Below are 17,692 nucleotides of genomic sequence, written 5' to 3' on the forward strand. Positions count from 1 at the left end.
ACATTAATTGGGACCAAATTCTGGAATCATTGAATCCAGAAGAGAAATGGGAATGCTTTAGGAACATATTAAACAAAGGTATCAAACAGAGCATTCCAATGGGCAATAAATATAGAAGAGCAAAAATTAAACCTGGGTGGCTAAACCGTAATGTGAGTAGACTCATCAAGGAAAGTATGGCCTTTAAAAAATATAAAGTGAATGGGTCACCTTCAGCATTCCAGCACTACAAGGAATGCAATAAGAAATGTAAAAACGCAATCAGGGCAGCTAAAAGGGATTACGAGAGACACATAGATATGTTATTATATGTTTTAGATATATTAACAGTAAAAAGACAAAATTGAGCAGGCGTGGCCTGGACATGGCTGTGTGAAGACGTGTGTCTGAGGAGCTCCCGGCCCGGCCCGTCCTTAACAGCTTTAAAATAGTAATTTCTCGCCTAGACAACTCGGCATGTACTCCGCTGGAAAGCGGAGAGGCAGACACATAAAACGTACAACTCCACAGGCACGCCGGAGTGCAGACATTCAACAACTTCTGCTGAACCGATCCGGAGCCTCCCCGAGTCTCAAGATGGCGGAAGCCACGAGGTCTGACCCTAATGGAGATCGCTTGTCACTGACCGCCTCCACGTCTGCCCAGACAGCGTTACAGAACACTCCCAACATGGACTTCACTATACCTGCAATGTTCCGGTCGGGAACACAAGAACTCTCACAGGCACCGCTGACTCTGAGAGCGGATGCCGAATTGAAAGCGATCCTGCAGGCCCTCCCAACAAGGAACGATATAGAAGAGATAGTGAACAAGCTGGAGGCATCCCACAGACAGGAGATAGAGGTAGTACGGCAGGAGGTACAGGTCTTGAATGAACGAGTGGACACAGGAGAAACATCGGTGGCGGCGCTGGAGAGACGGATCTCTGCAGTTGAAGCCTCATGTACCACACAAGCAAACACAATTCTTACCCAGCAACTCCGGCTGGAAGAAATGGAAGACCGTAGCAGACGGAACAATTTGCGTCTCAGAGGTCTTCCAGAAGCTACGGGCACGGAGGACCTGGCGGTAACAATCATGGCGATATTCCGAGACCTGATGGGGGAACTATATCCAAACAGTCTTACCTTTGATAGAATACACAGAGCCTTGGGACCCCGGTCGACAGATTTGGAGAGACCGAGGGATATCATATGCAGGATCCATCAATATGCCCATAAAGAAATGATACTTCGGGCAACCTGGGAGAAGGGCAACATGGAGTTTGATGGAGCTTGCATACGGATCATGCCGGATCTGTCTAGATCAACGCTGCAGAGAAGAGCTCTCCTGAAACCGGTACTAGAAGCATCTAGAAGATCTGGAATCACTTATCGTTGGGGATTCCCCATCTCAGTCACCTTTAAAAAGGATCAACGCTCATTCACCCTCCGGACCCCGACAGACCTGCCGGCTCTATTTACATTTATGGAGATCGAACCATTTGAAGTACCTGATTGGCTCCAGATGCTGCAACTGCACAATCCCCGCTCTGGACCATCACATCTACGGAGAACACGGTCACCGAGGCCACAGAGGAACCGGAACAGACCGAGATACAGCTCGGCAGAGGCACCAAGAGAGGACTGAATAACCGCGACTGCCGGGTAAGCTGAGAGGACTAGCTCCCCCAGGGAGTTGACTCCATTCACGATAGCTGTCCACCCACAGGTTTCCTCCATCCTTGTCTAGTTTGGCCCAACTATATCTACTCTTGAAGATTTCTGCTTTTCAATTTTAAATTTTTATTTTTCTTTTGTTGGGTTTGACCATACCCACCGGATGGTGGTGGGTTTTTTGTGTGGCGGTGACTGATCCCCTCAGAACTATTTACCGGATGGTGGGAGGCACAGGGGAGGGGAAAACCACCATTGAGAAGTGACGCTATGCAGCCAAGCGGCACAGTCCCAGATAGGCAGGCTCAGAGAGCAAAATGAGGGGCAAGGACCTCTGAGAGCAGTCAACCTGACTCCTTCTCTACACGGCCTTCTACATGCAGTACTTTGGGGACGGAACTGAAACAGGGAAGGCACAGTAAAGGTATGGTGGTGAGATGATCTTAACCCTGTCTGCATTGAACCTCAGGGGAGCTGCGCACGGATAGACTTCCTTGGTTGTCTCCCCCTATATCTCGCGAGACTTTAACCAGATATGTGCCAGTACCCACCCTCTGTTCTGATGTTTTCTCTGTTGTAACGGGGGGGAGGGGGCAACAACTTTGACCAACGCAAACACAGGAAACAGGGGGAAAAATAGCGGAGTAAGATGACAGTACCCCGGCAATGTTGTTTTACTCAGCACTGCAGTTACAGAAGACACTCGTCGAGAGTTAAACAAAAGTATTTATACAGGTACCTGGTCACTCTCTTCATTCCAGTTGATTGTTTGCATTGTAGAGTTGTAAGAATGTTCAATGTTTAAAGTTTCTATACACAAGGGAACTCTCTTACACCTTTAGAGAGCAGGTGACCACAACCTAGCGAACAGAGTAAACCATCAGAAAAAACAATGAGACAGATACTTCAGAGAAGCTATGTCTCAGTGACGTTAGCAGCTGGGCAATTTAGTGAGAAGTAAACACTAGAAGTAGAGGAGAAAAGAGTAAACTCTCACTACAGCACAGTTGACACAAGACCGCTTTCTTACACACACAGAGATTCAGGAACCCTAATATCTGGGTGATGCAGACAAACTATCTCCAGATAGCAAACAGGAACTGGATAAGTTAGCCCCTCCTATACTGCACATACCACGACTGTCTCGAAACATTAGATAAACACAAGATAGATCACAGGACAGGCAGGAATTGGGAGGAGAGAGACTGGGGGGACACGCTACTTGAACTAGGAGATGCAATCTCAGCAATATTGTTATGTTCTGTTTTACTGTTTATAAGGTTATGTATTTTGCTGCACTTACTGAAATTTTCATGTCTACTGAGAATAGATACTTAGCTTACGACTGTCAAGCTGGGTGGGGCGGGTGGGGACGGGAGGCCCTCTCACGGTCATCTCTTACCTCTTCCCCAATAGGCCGAAGCATATCTCTTGGTACATACCAGAGAAAGCTTCAATACACACTGTTGATGTATTTATATTTTTTCTGGAACGGGCAGGATAGTTACACTATCCGACACATGTCGTCTTCCTTCTCTGACGGCACTTACTTTCTGTCTTAAATTTTCTCTTCTTACTTTTTCTTTTTTACATCTTGCTAACTTCCTATCTTCTCTTACCTTACCCCACTCTCCCCTCACTCCCCACCCCCTTCATTTTTTGGTGGTTCCTTCACTCTCATTAGCCACAGTCAGGGAGAATATGGACACGGTAAACATTTATTCCATAAACGCGCGGGGCCTAAACATACCTGAAAAGCGACGAATGCTCCTAAATGACCTTAAAAGGGCTCACACTGACATCGCGCTCATACAGGAGACACAATTCAGAACAGACAAACCCATTTACCTCAAAAGTCGTCAATTTCCCCATGTATATCACGCGACGAACGCGACCACTAAATCTAAAGGGGTGTCGATACTGATTGCAGGGACGGTTCCATGGTAATGTAGTGACGTACGTACAGACCCGGACGGACGGTACATATTTGTCAAGGGAACATTGAGAAATACTCAGGTCACCATAGCCACAGTATATGCTCCCAATGACAGACAGGACACATTCCTACATCGTACACTGAAACTGCTCTCTGACTTTCAGGAAGGTCAATTGATTCTAGGGGGTGACTTTAATATGCCTCTCAACCCTGCGGTTGATACCTCTTCAAATACCTCCTCTATGCGTGCGAGTACTCTTAAGAGGATAACAAAAGACCTTCACAATGCCCAACTGATAGACATCTGGAGACTGACTCATTCGGGAGAAAGAGACTATACTTTTTACTCGACCCCACATAAAGTATACTCGAGACTGGACTACTTCTTTATTCCCCATAGACAGTTAGAGACTATCCAAGCAGTGGAAATAGGCAGTGCCACTTGGTCAGACCACGCTCCTATTACCATGCGATACTGCCTATCGTCCAATTGGAACACCAGATCCAGATTCTGGAGACTTAATGAAAGTCTACTGCAAACACCAGAAGTACAGACCGATATTGAGAACGAACTGCAACACTTTTTCCGGACAAATGACATTGACAACTGTGACCCGGGTATTTTATGGGAGGCGCACAAAGCCGTACTGAGGGGAGTGTTCATCAAACATGGAGCGCGAATCAAAAAAGAAAGAGAACACTTACTGATGGAACTTCTTAAGAAGATTCAGGTCACAGAAACAAAACACAAGATAACACCGACCTCACCCCTAGAGACAGAACTAATGACACTGAGAAAGCAAACTTTGGAGCTACTACAATATAGGGCCAAAGCTGCACTACAAAGGTGTCGTAAACTTTCCTACGAATCAGGAAATAAATGTGGGAAATTGCTTGCCAATGCGGTACGAAACCTAAGACTTAACACATATATACCTCAGATAATAGACCAATCGGGACAGAAGAAGAATACGCCGACACAGATCACGGGGGAATTTAGAAACTATTACACCTCTCTCTATAATCTTCCTGTTAGACCGCCCAATGACACAAAAATAAAGGAATACCTCTCTGCATCTCAGATTCCCCAACTAACACCAGAGAACAGAGAAGAACTAGAAGAGCCCATCACTCTAGAAGAAATACAACAGGCAGTGAAAGGCATGAAACCAGGCAAAGCCCCAGGCCCAGATGGACTCACTTTGCAGTATTATCAAACCCTTCAACATATTCTAGGCCCTTATATGGTAAGGCTATTTAATGGCCTAAACAATGGAGTTTCCTTCCCTAGAGATACGCTGAGGGCACACATTTCTATAATACTAAAAGAAGGCAAAGACCCAACTGCTTGTGGCAGCTATAGGCCCATCTCCCTTCTAAACGTAGACCTTAAAGTATTTACTAAAGTGTTAGCCAATAGATTAACCCAGTTCATTCCAGATCTAATCCATGTTGGCCAAGTAGGATTTATCCCTGCAAGAGAGGCAAGGGATAATACTACAAAAGTACTAAATCTTATTCACGTAGCGACCCAACAGAAGTCCCCATGCATTTTTCTCAGCACGGACGCTGAGAAAGCGTTTGACCGTGTTAATTGGGGCTTCATGTCAGCAGTCCTCAAACAGATAGGCTTAGGGAACAGAATGATGCAGTGGATCTCGAGTATATACACTATACCTACAGCCCAGGTCAAGGCAAATGGGATTCTGTCAGATCCCTTTACAATAGCTAATGGTACTAGACAGGGCTGTCCATTATCGCCATTACTATTCGCCCTTTCCCTTGAACCTTTCCTGTGCACGGTTCGCTCGAACCCGGATATAATGGGAATAACGGTGAAGGGTACCCAATACAAGATCTCTGCATATGCAGACGACCTTATGTTTTCCCTATCCAATCCACTGATCTCAATACCAAACCTACTCAAAGAGTTCAACAGATATGGAGCCCTGTCTAATTTAAAAATAAACTTTGATAAATCGTCTGCGATGGGAATGAATATCCCAACGGGCAGAATGAATTCATTGAAGTCACAATTTAAATTCAAATGGTCCACAGACTCCCTTAAATATTTAGGTACTCAGATCCCAAATGACTTAGCACGCACCTTTGACCTAAACTTTACACCCTTACTGACTGAGATCCGTTTACTACTACAAGGCTGGCGAAAGGGACTCCACTCATGGTTCGGCAGGTGTAACCTGCTTAAAATGTCGATACTCCCGAAATTCCTGTACCTGTTCCAGGCCCTCCCAATTAAAATCCCACCTAAATATTTTGAACAAACGCATTCATTATTTACCCAATTTATTTGGGCACATTCTAAACCTAGACTACGTAGAAACTACTTAACCCTACCTAAAAACCTGGGAGGAATTGCACTCCCAGACCTGAAAAAGTACTACACAGCGGTCCACTTAGGACGAATAATAGACTGGAACCGTCATTATAAAAACAAAATGTGGACACAACTGGAACAGGCACAGGCCGAAATCACACTAAAAGGAGCGATCTGGTGTTATGACCAGATCTCACCACAGTTAAAGTCTCACCCGGTCATCGGTGCCACCCTCCGGATTGGAGCGTCCACGATCTCCGCAAACCTCCTATCCACTAAAGAATCCCCTCTTTATCCCATACTTGGCAACCCTGCTTTTACGCCTGGCCTGGAGAGGGAGGGATATAGGACATTGACATTATCAGGAAAAGACAGAGCAACACATTTTCTAATGGATAATACCTGGCCGTCCTTGCGGTCACTTATGGACGCTAGAGGACAATTCAAACTACCATTTTGGGAAGCATTAAAACTACACCACTTTCTACACTCAATTCCCAATCCAACGCGCTTTAATCGGGACTTGACGACCTTCGAAGATTACTGTAGGGACGAGGGAGTTCTCCCCCAGGTCTTATCTAAAATGTATATCTTGCTAAATACCCCGATGGAACTACCAGACTTGACACACATAAAAAAATGGGAAACAGACTTACAATGCCAATTTACAGACACCCAAAAACAATCAATAATTAGATTCTCACTGAAATCATCCATATGCACAAAGACTCAGGAACTTAATTACAAAATATTGACCAGATGGTACTATACCCCCGTCAGACTCCACAAGATATTCCCTAGCTCCTCGGATAGATGCTGGAGATGCCATTCTGCCAGGGGAACGCTCCTCCACATTTTTTGGTCTTGCCCTCTGTTGCAGCATTTTTGGACAACAGTCCGAAGGATCTCTCAGAAATTTACGGATTACCCGATGAATGATAATCCAGCCTTTATACTGCTGCATGTCTCCTCTATTCCGCCAAAGAAATATAAAGAATCAATAATACGACACTTATTGAACGCAGCTAAATCATGCATCCCACTATTTTGGAAAAAAACTTCACCCCCAACTGTGGGAATGTGGCTGCGCAGAGTGGAAGAGATCAGGAGATTGGAGGACTTAGTCCTTACGGCACAGAATAAGCAGGAGCAACACCTCAACACTTGGATGCATTGGAATATATTTATATATTCAGATGAAGGGCAGGCTATGCTAACGACTTGAACATATACTAATAAGGACAATACTCCTGCTGAGGAACCTGGAGTCACTAACTCCACAGACCACCACCACATTACCCCCCCCCCACCTCTCTTCCCCTCTTGTACTCCCCTCTATGACTGTTCTTCCCTCTCTCTGTCTCTCTTTCTTTTTTCTTTTTTCTTCGTCAGGGTTTTTTTTTTCTTCTTGTTTTTCTTTTCTTTTTTTTTTTTTTTTTTTCCGTGAGAATTATGGAGATTCCAAGCTGAAATCATTGCGTATTTATATACTGAGTTCGACGGAAGGGATCACGGGATTCTACCGGACATAAAAGTACACAGAAGCAATGCTCAGAATTGGTTATAGTATGCTCGACTAAAGTTATCACATGTTTATACTTCTATGTGAACGTGATGCATTGTTGTGAGACACTGTAACATTTCTTGTATTTTGATTCTCTGTTTAAGAAAATAATAAAATTTATATTTGAAAAAAAAAAAGACAAAATTGGAGCACACTGCACACTTTAAAGATGAGGATGGGAAGATGGTTACAAATGACACGGAGAAGGCAACTGTACTAAACGCCTTCTTCTCCAAAAAAAAGGGTTTACCAACAGCGATTGTGGAGTTAGTAACACAACACATGACATATTGACATGGCTAACAGAGGCCGGAGTCAACGAAAGACTTAATAAACTTAACACAAATAAATCACCAGCACTAGATGGCTTACACCCAAGAGTCCTCAGAGAACTCAGTCAAGTTATAGCCAGGCCATTATTTCTGATTTTTGTGATACCCAATTTTCAAAAAAAGGGCAGAGACATGTTCCTGGGAATTACAGGCCAGTCAGCCTAACAACAATAGTAGGTAAATTATTGGAGGGGATGATTAGGGACTATATCCAAAGTTTTACTGAGGACAAGAATATCATCAGTGATAAACAGCATGGGTTTATGAGAGGACGTTCCTGCCAGACCAATCTGCTAACATCATTCTACAAGGAAGTGAACTGCCATCTGGACAGGGGGAGGCCTGTGGATGTGGTGTATCTGGACTTCGCAAAAGCATTTGATACAGTCCCCCGTAAACACCTAATTTACAAGCTGAGATCTGCAGGCTTGGACCATAGGGTTTGTGCTTGGGTAAAAAACTGGTTACAGGGACAGGTCTAAAGGGTAGTGATAAATAACATGTACTTAGACTGGTCTGGAGTGGAGAGTGGGGTACCCTAAGGTTCTGTCTTGGGACCAATTCTATTCAATATATTTATAAATGATATAGAGTATGGGATAACTAGTTCAGTCTCAGTTTTTGCAGATGACACAAAGATAAGCAGAGTAATAAACTTACATCAGGACATTTTGCAGAATGACCTGAATGAAATAAAGGTGTGGGCAGACAAATGGCAAATGAGGTTTAATGTGGAGAAATGTAAAGTAATGCACTTGGGGGCAAAAAATATAAATGCAAAATATTCACTAGAGAGAGAACTGATGGGAGACTCAAGGATGGAGAAGGATCTAGGGGTGCTAATAGATGATAGATTGAGCAACAGCATGCAGTGCCAAGCTGCAGCTACCAAAGCCAGCAGAATGATATCATGCATAAAAAAGGGGATATACTCCAGGGACAAAACTATAATTCTGCCACTTTATAAAACTCTGGTTAGGCCTCATCTGGAGTTTTGCGTCCAGTTCTGGTCACCAGTCCTCCGGAGGGATGTGCTGGAACTGGAGAGAGTCCAAAGAAGGGCAACAAAACTAATAAGGGGACTGGAGGACCTTGATTACGAGGAATGGCTGCAAACACTAAATGTATTCTCACTGGAGATGAGACGCTTAAGAGGAGACATGATAGCGATCTACAAATATCTCAATGGGGATCCCAGCATAGGAATCAAACTATTCAGTCCTAGGGAGTATATAAGGACACAGGGGCACACAATGAGACTGGAGGAGAAGCGGTTTAATCTTAAACTGCGTAGGGGGTTCTTCACTGTTAGGGATATAAGGATGTGGAGCTCTCTCCCACAATTGGTGGTGACTGCGGGGAGTATGGATAGTTTTAAAAGACTTTTATACACACGATCGGAATTTCCGTCAGATAAAACTTGGATGGTTTTTCCGACGGAATTCCGCTCAAGCTTGCCTTGCATACACACGGTCACACAAAAGTTCTCTGAACTTTCGACCGTCAAGAACACGGTGACATACAACACTATGACGAGCTCAGAAAATGAACTTCAATGCTTCCGAGCATGCGTCAAATTGTTTCCGAGCATGCGTGATTTTTTGCGCGTTCGAATTGCATACAGATGAACACATTTTCGGATAGGAACTTTTCCCGACCGAAAAATAGAGAACATGCTCTCAATCTTTTGCTGGTTGGAATTCCGCCAGCAAAAGATCGATGGAGCATACACACGGTCGCATTTTCTGACAAAAAGCTCTCATCAGAGTTTTGCTGGCGGCATTTCCGATCATGTGTACGCGGCATAAGACGTACATCTAAAAGGACACAACATACAGGGATATGGGAGATCATTATATACACTGATACACATACATCTTCACAGGTTGAACTGGATGGACTATTGTCTTTTTTCAGCCTTACTGACTATGTAACTAAGTAACTATGTAACAGTATCAACTCCCTCAAAGTCAGACAATTGGACACATCTGCAATGGAAGTATATAATACATGATCCGACCTAACAGCATCAGGCAGAGAAAAAAATAAAGCAACAATGACACCAGAATAGGCAACAACAAACAAGACAAGAAGGAATGTCGAGAGCAGTTTACCTTGACTATCTATGGACCGTGTCCCAAGAAACCAAGAATGTGACAGGATTATTTCTAAGGGTTAATGAAAATCTGTGATGAGATTAAAGGTCACAAATTATATCACATGGTGTTGTTTTAAGAATTTGTAGTTTAATGGTTATATTTTAATTTATTTATGTATGCCACATATGAACCGAGCATCTAAGACGTATTTATTTATTCCCATTATATTTGTATTGAACATAAAGCACATGTGTCAAACGCAAGGCCAATTCAGCCCCCCAGGCCATTCTATGTTACCTGCACACCTGTCCTACAGCTGCGGCTCCACCCTGCCCTCACCTTGTCTTCCAGATCCTGCTCTTCTCTGTGCAGCCGCAGAGAAGCTCACCTATGCCCCCTGTATCAGCAATTGGCAGCAGAGAGGAGGACAAGACTATTCCTACAGACACTACACCTCTCTCTGCAGCTGCATCACGGCCTCGTTTCTGCCTCCCCGGGTTCAGCATTCAGCAGACATCGGCAGCAGACTCCTTCCTTCTGATTCTCCTCCAGACCCTGCACTTTCTACTTCCCAGCTCCACCCCAGCTTCTTCCTGGCAGCAACACATGGTAAGGGGGGGGGGGGTGCACTGTGATGTAAGGGAGGGAGGGAGGGAGGAGGACTCTTGATTTCTGACGGTGGGGGGCTTTCTCTGGACATGTAGTCTTACAGATACAACTAGCCCTTTGAGGGCAACCATAATGCTGATGTGGTCTGCAATGAAATTGAGTTTGACACCCGTGATAGAGGGATTGATAGAGCTGTCATTTTTTATTTATATTTATAAGAGTATCTAAAATACCTTAGTGACGGCAGCTGCACGCTTTTAGGCACTAATTTCTATGTTTTTCATGACACAGACTTATTGGTTATATCTTAGTGACAACCGTAACATCTATGGGTGTTTTATCACTTTCCTCATTACTACTGTCACCAAGACAAGGGGAAATTTTCCCAGTGGGGACACAGATAACAATAAAAATAAGACAGGGGTTCTATCACTTAACCACTCTATGCAATGCTAATACAATTTTTAGCTATAGATACACTTTACCTTTGAAAATGTAATTTGTCTGTGTCAAAAGTATGAAACCTGGGAAAACAATAATTTATTAATTAGGTCAGGGTATATATAGAAAAATGATAAATGAAGGGTGTGTTAGAGAGGACAGTCTTCCATTGTGCTGAATGGATGTAAATGTCATGACTTGTCTGTGGGAGTCTATTGGGTGTGGGCAGAGGCGGCTCTGTGAGGCATTAGGCTAAACTTACACATGAGGGCCCAATCACGCCCATAATGGGAAAAAAATTCAAGCAATAAAAATGGCTGCAAAAACATGCACAGATCTAGCACGCAGTTTATCAGCACCACTTCCAGGGCACCCGCCCTTACCCATCAGACATATGCAACCAATAAAACATCTGGGGCCCAGCAAGGTGGCAACCCCTCTAAGAATTTCCCGTGTGTTGGGAGAATGGGGAGGGGATGTCACTGAGTCATTCCACATCCACAGAGGAAGTAGAGTGGGGGGATCCCAGCACAGCGCAGGGGGAAAGAGAGGGGGGAGGGAGGTAGAGGAGGGGAGGGAGAGGGAGAGGGGGGGAGAGATAGGGGGAGCGAGAGAGAAAGAGGGGGAGAGAGTGAGAACAAGAGAGAGAGAATGAGAGAGAAAGAGAGGGAGGGGGAGGGGGGGAGAGAGAGAGAGAAATAGAGGAGAGAGAGGGGAGGGGGAGCAAGAGATTGTGAGCGATAGGGGGAGAGCCAGAGGGGGAGAGAGACAGGGGAGGGAAGAAGAAAGAGGGGAAGGGAAATAGAGGGGGGGGGAAGAGAGGGGGAGAGGGGGGAAAAGAGAGAGAGGGGGAGGGAAAGAGAGAGAGATGGGGAGGGGGAGCGAGGGGCGGGTCCAGGGAGCACAAGGAGGGGCTGGAGAGCAGGAGGGGCGGAGCCAGGGAACACAAGGAGGGGCAGAGCTGGGGAGCGTACTGAGGGGCTTAGCCAGGGAGCACAAGGAGGGGCCGGGGAGAGAGAAGAAGTTAGATAGGAGGAGCGGTGAGGAGACTGAACAAAGTAGAATAGATTTTTCCATATTTCTCCATGCAGCCGATGAATGATTACTTCTCCTCCTCTCCCTCCTGCAGACATTCAGCGACTGCATGGAGGAATATAGGAAAATCAATTCCACTATGTTCAGCCTCCTCACCGCTCCTCCTATCTAACTTCTTCTCTCTCCCCGGCCCCTCCTTGTGCTCCCTGGCTAAGCCCCTCAGTGCGCTCCCCGGCTCTGCCCCTCCTGCTTTCCGGCCCCTCCTTGTGTTCCCTGGCTCTGCCCCTCCTGCTCTCCAGCCCCTCCTTGTGCTCCCTGGCCCCGCCCTGCCCCTCGCTCCCCCTCCCCATTTCTCTCTCTTTCCCTCCCCTATCTCTTTCCCTCCCCACCGCTCCTCCTATTCAGACACACAGGGAGGCTGCACAGGCACTCACGTTCTCTCCAGTTGGCCAGGCAGCATAAGAGCTCCTTCCTTTTCACAGTCATGGGGCAGCTCAGCTGGATAGTTTCAGCGACCCGCCCCGACTGCTGAACCAAATAAGAGGCAGGTGCAGAGAGGTCGGGTGAGCGGCGCAGGCTGAAGGAGCAGCTCAGCTGTGGGTCCCACATGGACATGCCGCCCGCATGCCTTGGAGCCGAGTGCTGTCATCCAGCCGCTGCCACCACCTAGAGGCCTCTACTGTCCCGCTCCCCGCACTTGCTGCCACCGGACCGGAACGCTTCGTGATGAGACATCAGTGTTTGATCACAGGCAAATTAGGCAGCTGCGAGGCCCCTGTGAGTGTGGGGCCTTAGGCGATCGCCTAATTTGCCTAATTAGAGAGCTGCCTCTGGGTATGGGCATTGCTTTAGCACTGCTTCTACTAGTATTACATAAGACAATAAATTGAATGGCATCGTTGACACCTATCAATGTGGTACAATGCAATTAATGGAATATTACAGAACACCACTTAAAGAGAACCTGTCACCAGGCCTCACTTTATGTTTTAAACACTTGCAACACTAGAAAATACTTACAGTTTACCATACAACACTTCTAGGGATGTCAGATCCCTGTCCATGCCGGCTCCAGGTTTTGGTCTCTTCCCTCCCTCCACTCCTTCATCGGTTGTGTCTGTGTGCATTATTCCAGCCTTTACCACTGCTATGGTCTCCACTGTTTAAGGGCAATTAGTCTGGAATATGTGTAGTCCTCTTTTGGGAGGGTTATGAGAAATGACTGTCCCCAAACAGGATATTGTGATAAACCTGTAAGTAAATAAAAGAAGCAAAACCTTCACCAAGTAAACAAGTGGGTTTGATACTAAAGTTGGCAGTGTCTCCACCCAGGACAGGGCCTCTGTTAACAGAGGGGATTTCCTTCCCAGGAAATTAATCAATAATAGAATCAAAATAATTGGGAGCAGAGGAACTGCTACAACCAACATATAACATTAACCATAAGTATATAGATACACACCAGTATGGGAAGACTACAAGTTTTATATAACTAAAGGTTAATAATAGTACATGCATTCAATGTATAGACAGGTAATATCAACAAAGGGCCCCACAGGAGTCCTGGTGGAATTGTGCATGTTTACCCAGGTATATATAATTAATAATAGAATATTATTAATCATCTGGATACCTCAAGATGAATCTTGCAGCAAAGTCCAGTTGTGGGGCTCCCTGAGGATGTTCACGATGCAGCGTCCATCTAGTTGTCAAAGACCTGAGGACAGAGTCATTAATGATGGAAGATCCTCCATCCGCTGTCCAACCAGTCTGGAATCTAGCTTCTCACTAAGCAGAAACCATGGTCTGATACTGGAACTCAGGATCAGCCTATCTACTCAGCTTCTTAGTCCCTTGTAGCTTCCAATCTGCCATGCAACCAGTCTTCCAGCTACCTACTGGGCCATTGGATGCCTAACTTGGCTCCAGCCTATTCTGGCTATCAAGCCGTAAGCTAAAACTAGCTATAGAATCCCAGACCAGGCTTAACTAAAATAACAGGAGCTGCATATAAACTATATTGCAATAAACAGGTGTACCTAGTAATATATTGGAAGTTGGCCACTGCATACATACAATAGCACATACCTAGACATCTGGCACTGTGCATGTGCATACCAACTTTTGAATTTGAGAATGAGGGACATTACAGCAAGATAATGACCAGCGCCAGGCTGTGGTTAAACAAAACCTGGGCTTTCTCGTACCTATAAAATATATTTTGATTGCTGTGCCACAAGCTGGGGTCTCAGGGATACATATAAAGCTCAACACAATCATTTAGAAAAATACTTCCAATACATCAGATTTTGTATACACTGAAAATAGACGGAGGGCTTATAATAGAGGATTATGAGGGACCTGAGGAACCCTGGGATGGAGCCAAAGAATAAGTACTGCAGTACGTGCAGCACATAGTAGCAAATGATGGCACAACAATGGGAGTGGCTTAAAGAGGGAAGCTGAGCCCAGTTGCTGTATACAGTGCAGCATTGCTTGAACAAATGAACATCAGAAGGAAATCTTATTTCAAATGTCAGAAATATGCAATATAACACTTAGGGCTCATTCACACTAGTGGTTGTAAGGGGGGGTAAAACTACAGCTCAACCACAGGGTTTTACCATCTCCCCAAGTGCTCCCTCTTCAGATGCAGAGGCAGCAGCCGGGGTGTACATATGCAGCAGTTGCAATGCTTTGCTTCATGGTTGCATCAGAAGACAGGAAGGATGGATTACTACGGTACATGGAAGGCAAGAAGGATAGATCATTACTGTACATGTAAGGAAGAATGGATCACTACTGCACATGGAAGGAAGGATGGATCTCTACTGTACATGTAAGGAAGGGATGATGGATTACTACTGTACATGGAAGGAAGGATGGATCACTATGGTACATGAAAGGCAGGAAGGATGGATAACTACAGTACATTGAAGGAAGGATAGATCAGTAAAGCGCATGGAAGGAAGGAAGAATGGATCACTACTGTACATGGAAGGAAGGAAGAATGGATCACTACAGCGCATGGAAGGCAGGAAGGATGGATCAATACAGTGTATGGTAGGATGGATCACTACAGTGCAAGGAAGGGAGAGAGTGGAGAATTTATGCCTCGTTTCCACTGAGCGGATCGGTTCAGTTCGGTACGCTATTTTGGGTGTTTCCATTATAAAAGCGGCCCATACAACCGAACTGTACCGTTCCATTCAGGGTCCTGCTTCAGATGTGGGGCCATAGAAAATGGAACGGTTCGGTTAGGGCGGAGCTACGATACATTCCACTGATTGGCTGACAGAAAACCCTCTGCTGTGCTATGCTGAGGCATTTTTTCTAAACCCTGTATGGTCCCACTTGCAGTGCAAACGCTCACCAGAATAGACAGGATGATTCTAGGCCATTCAAACTGTGCCGACCCGAACCGATCCACTGAGTGGAAACGAGGCATTATTCACCCCAGACTCAGGCAGGGATCGTGTACACTGCCTGCTCGGTGCCCGCCCACACAACCCCTTCGAAGCACAGCATTTGCTGCATGCCAGGTGTTGAGGGCAGGCACAAGGGGACACAGGGAGGAGGTGGAAGAGAACCATCCTACCTCCTCCTTCCTCGTATACAGGAAAAAGAGTCGGTGGGGCGGGTGAGTGGGCGGGCAGTGCACTGAGCGAGCATTAACCTCGCCAGCTGCAGTGGGGGATGGCATGCACGGGACAGAAGGATTAGTGAAGTCAAGTACCGGAACTTGTTCTTGGCTCTGCTGCGTGACGCAGCCTGGATTCGCAGGACACCGGGATTTACTTGAAATTGCGGGGCGGTCCTAGGGAATGCGAGAAGGTTTGGAGGTATGCACGTGGGATAATAACAGTAGGACAGAGACTAATCTATTATTAGGATCCAGATTGAGAAGTTATGGGCAGCTACAGTTAAACTACCAGAGCACAGGAACAATTACCCGATAGACTCTGCCTTTGGCCTGGATAAAATACAGCAGCAGCTTCTGTATGTGGCTATATGGTCTCCAAAATCCTCTCTATGTACTTCCTTCCTTTGGGGTTTTAAATCTAGGCTCCCAGAGACAGTAAATGCATATATAATTAACTATGTAATATTTAGAGCACAAGTATACACAAATACAAACAGTGGAGGGCAGCAGATCCATATATATGAGATGGCTTTTCCTACTGCAATAATTACTGTGTAGCCGGGAACGGACTTATCTGACTTTTGCAGACTGTCTTTTGCTATTCTAGTCCCCCTAGTGCTGGATCTAAATCAATTACATCATCTTCTAAAGCACAGAGAAAGACATTGTGGGAGATGTAGTCCACTGGATAGGCATTGCTGATCTTGCAGAAGTGACTGTGAACTGCATCTCCCAACCATCTGCTCTGCAGGGAAATTGTTGGAGAGACTATGTAGGGATCTGTGGACCAGGCCCGCGCTCTCTAGTTTCCTGAATCTCACTGTATGTGCACCACTTCGCCGCTGTGTAAGACGATTGCAGCCTAGCATGCGACACACAGCCCACCGCTCCAGCCCCAGCGAGTCCAGTCGTCACCCGCTGGCAGAAGGACGCCCTGCAGCAGCACTAAACACCACGGAATTGGTTTGCTGAATTAGCAGACTGATCACTGTCTCTGCTCTCTGAGGAAGGAAGAATCGTTTGTTGATCCGATCAGGAGGTTCAAGGTCTATCAGGATTGGTGAGGGGGCTTGCGCCCACAGATCCCATTGCCTTGCTAAGAACTACACTTTCAACACAGTGTACATGTGACACTTGCTTGGATTACAAATAGTATTGCTATCAACTGGGATTTACTATCTTGCTTGTTCATCATCACTTTGCTGCAGCCAGGAATCTTTGTTCTATGAGCTCCAATGTTGCCGGTGAAGACAGTGCAAGGCCTTGCTTTTAGGACAGTGTTGTTAGTACTCTTAAAGGGGACACTTTACTGGTCAATATAGTATACAATCTCTCATTAGGATAAAGGTATTATAGGTCAACCCAGGGTTCCCCTTTAAAGTAGACACATCTCTTTATATGCGTTGATTGCTTTCCTACCTAATCCCATAGTGATTGTGTATATTGTTGTCATTCATGTGTCATTGCTAATTGTTGGTGCTGCAAGTGTTATTTCAATCTAGTCTTGGCTGAACCCAGGATTTGGCTGAATAATTCTCGTTTAAACCTCTCATCTCAAATAAGTAAAGACAGAGAGAGTTGAAACTATTTGCTTTGTGTCTGTTTGTCATTTAAATGTATACACAGAATGTCTGAACCTAGAGTGTCAGAGGAGCTGGAGAGTTCACAGGGTCATGGTAGCATAAGAGAACATGCATTACTAAGCAACCCCCGAGGGGGCAGTGCTACAACTGTATCCAGAGAACTCCTGGCTTATAGCATGCAGAGGAGAGGCCACTGCTGTCATCTCAGAGAGTGAACCTAAGGAAGGTGCAGCACAGTGGTAATATAGCATGTGCCAAGTGTGGAGGCTGGGACAAGGGGTGAGGTTTGTTATACTGTAGATGAATTACAAATATGGTATATTTTTACACAGTTACATTGGTCCAGCTTGGACCAATGTAACTATGTATATACGTTACTATACCTGGCTGATGTCCTTGAAAGCCCTACTTCGATATCGCTACTCCAGTGACCTTCATTTGCCTCTGGGTCCCGTGC

General features: G+C 45.5%; 1 long non-coding RNA gene across 1 annotated transcript in view; it reads right to left on the reverse strand.

Annotated features, from left to right (window-relative positions):
* Positions 1-11,018: 11,018 nt before the first annotated feature.
* LOC141133175 (uncharacterized) overlaps positions 11,019-17,692 on the reverse strand; it is a 52,328-nt gene continuing 45,654 nt past the window's right edge. The window contains exons 2-3 of the long non-coding RNA XR_012243016.1: positions 13,030-13,260; positions 11,019-11,057 (exon numbers count right to left, since the gene is read on the reverse strand). This is a non-coding gene — a long non-coding RNA (uncharacterized lncRNA). The remainder of the gene's footprint in view (positions 11,058-13,029; positions 13,261-17,692) is intronic.

This window comes from Aquarana catesbeiana, linkage group LG03 (assembly GCF_042186555.1).
Source record: "Aquarana catesbeiana isolate 2022-GZ linkage group LG03, ASM4218655v1, whole genome shotgun sequence".
NCBI classification, from domain to species: domain Eukaryota; kingdom Metazoa; phylum Chordata; class Amphibia; order Anura; family Ranidae; genus Aquarana; species Aquarana catesbeiana.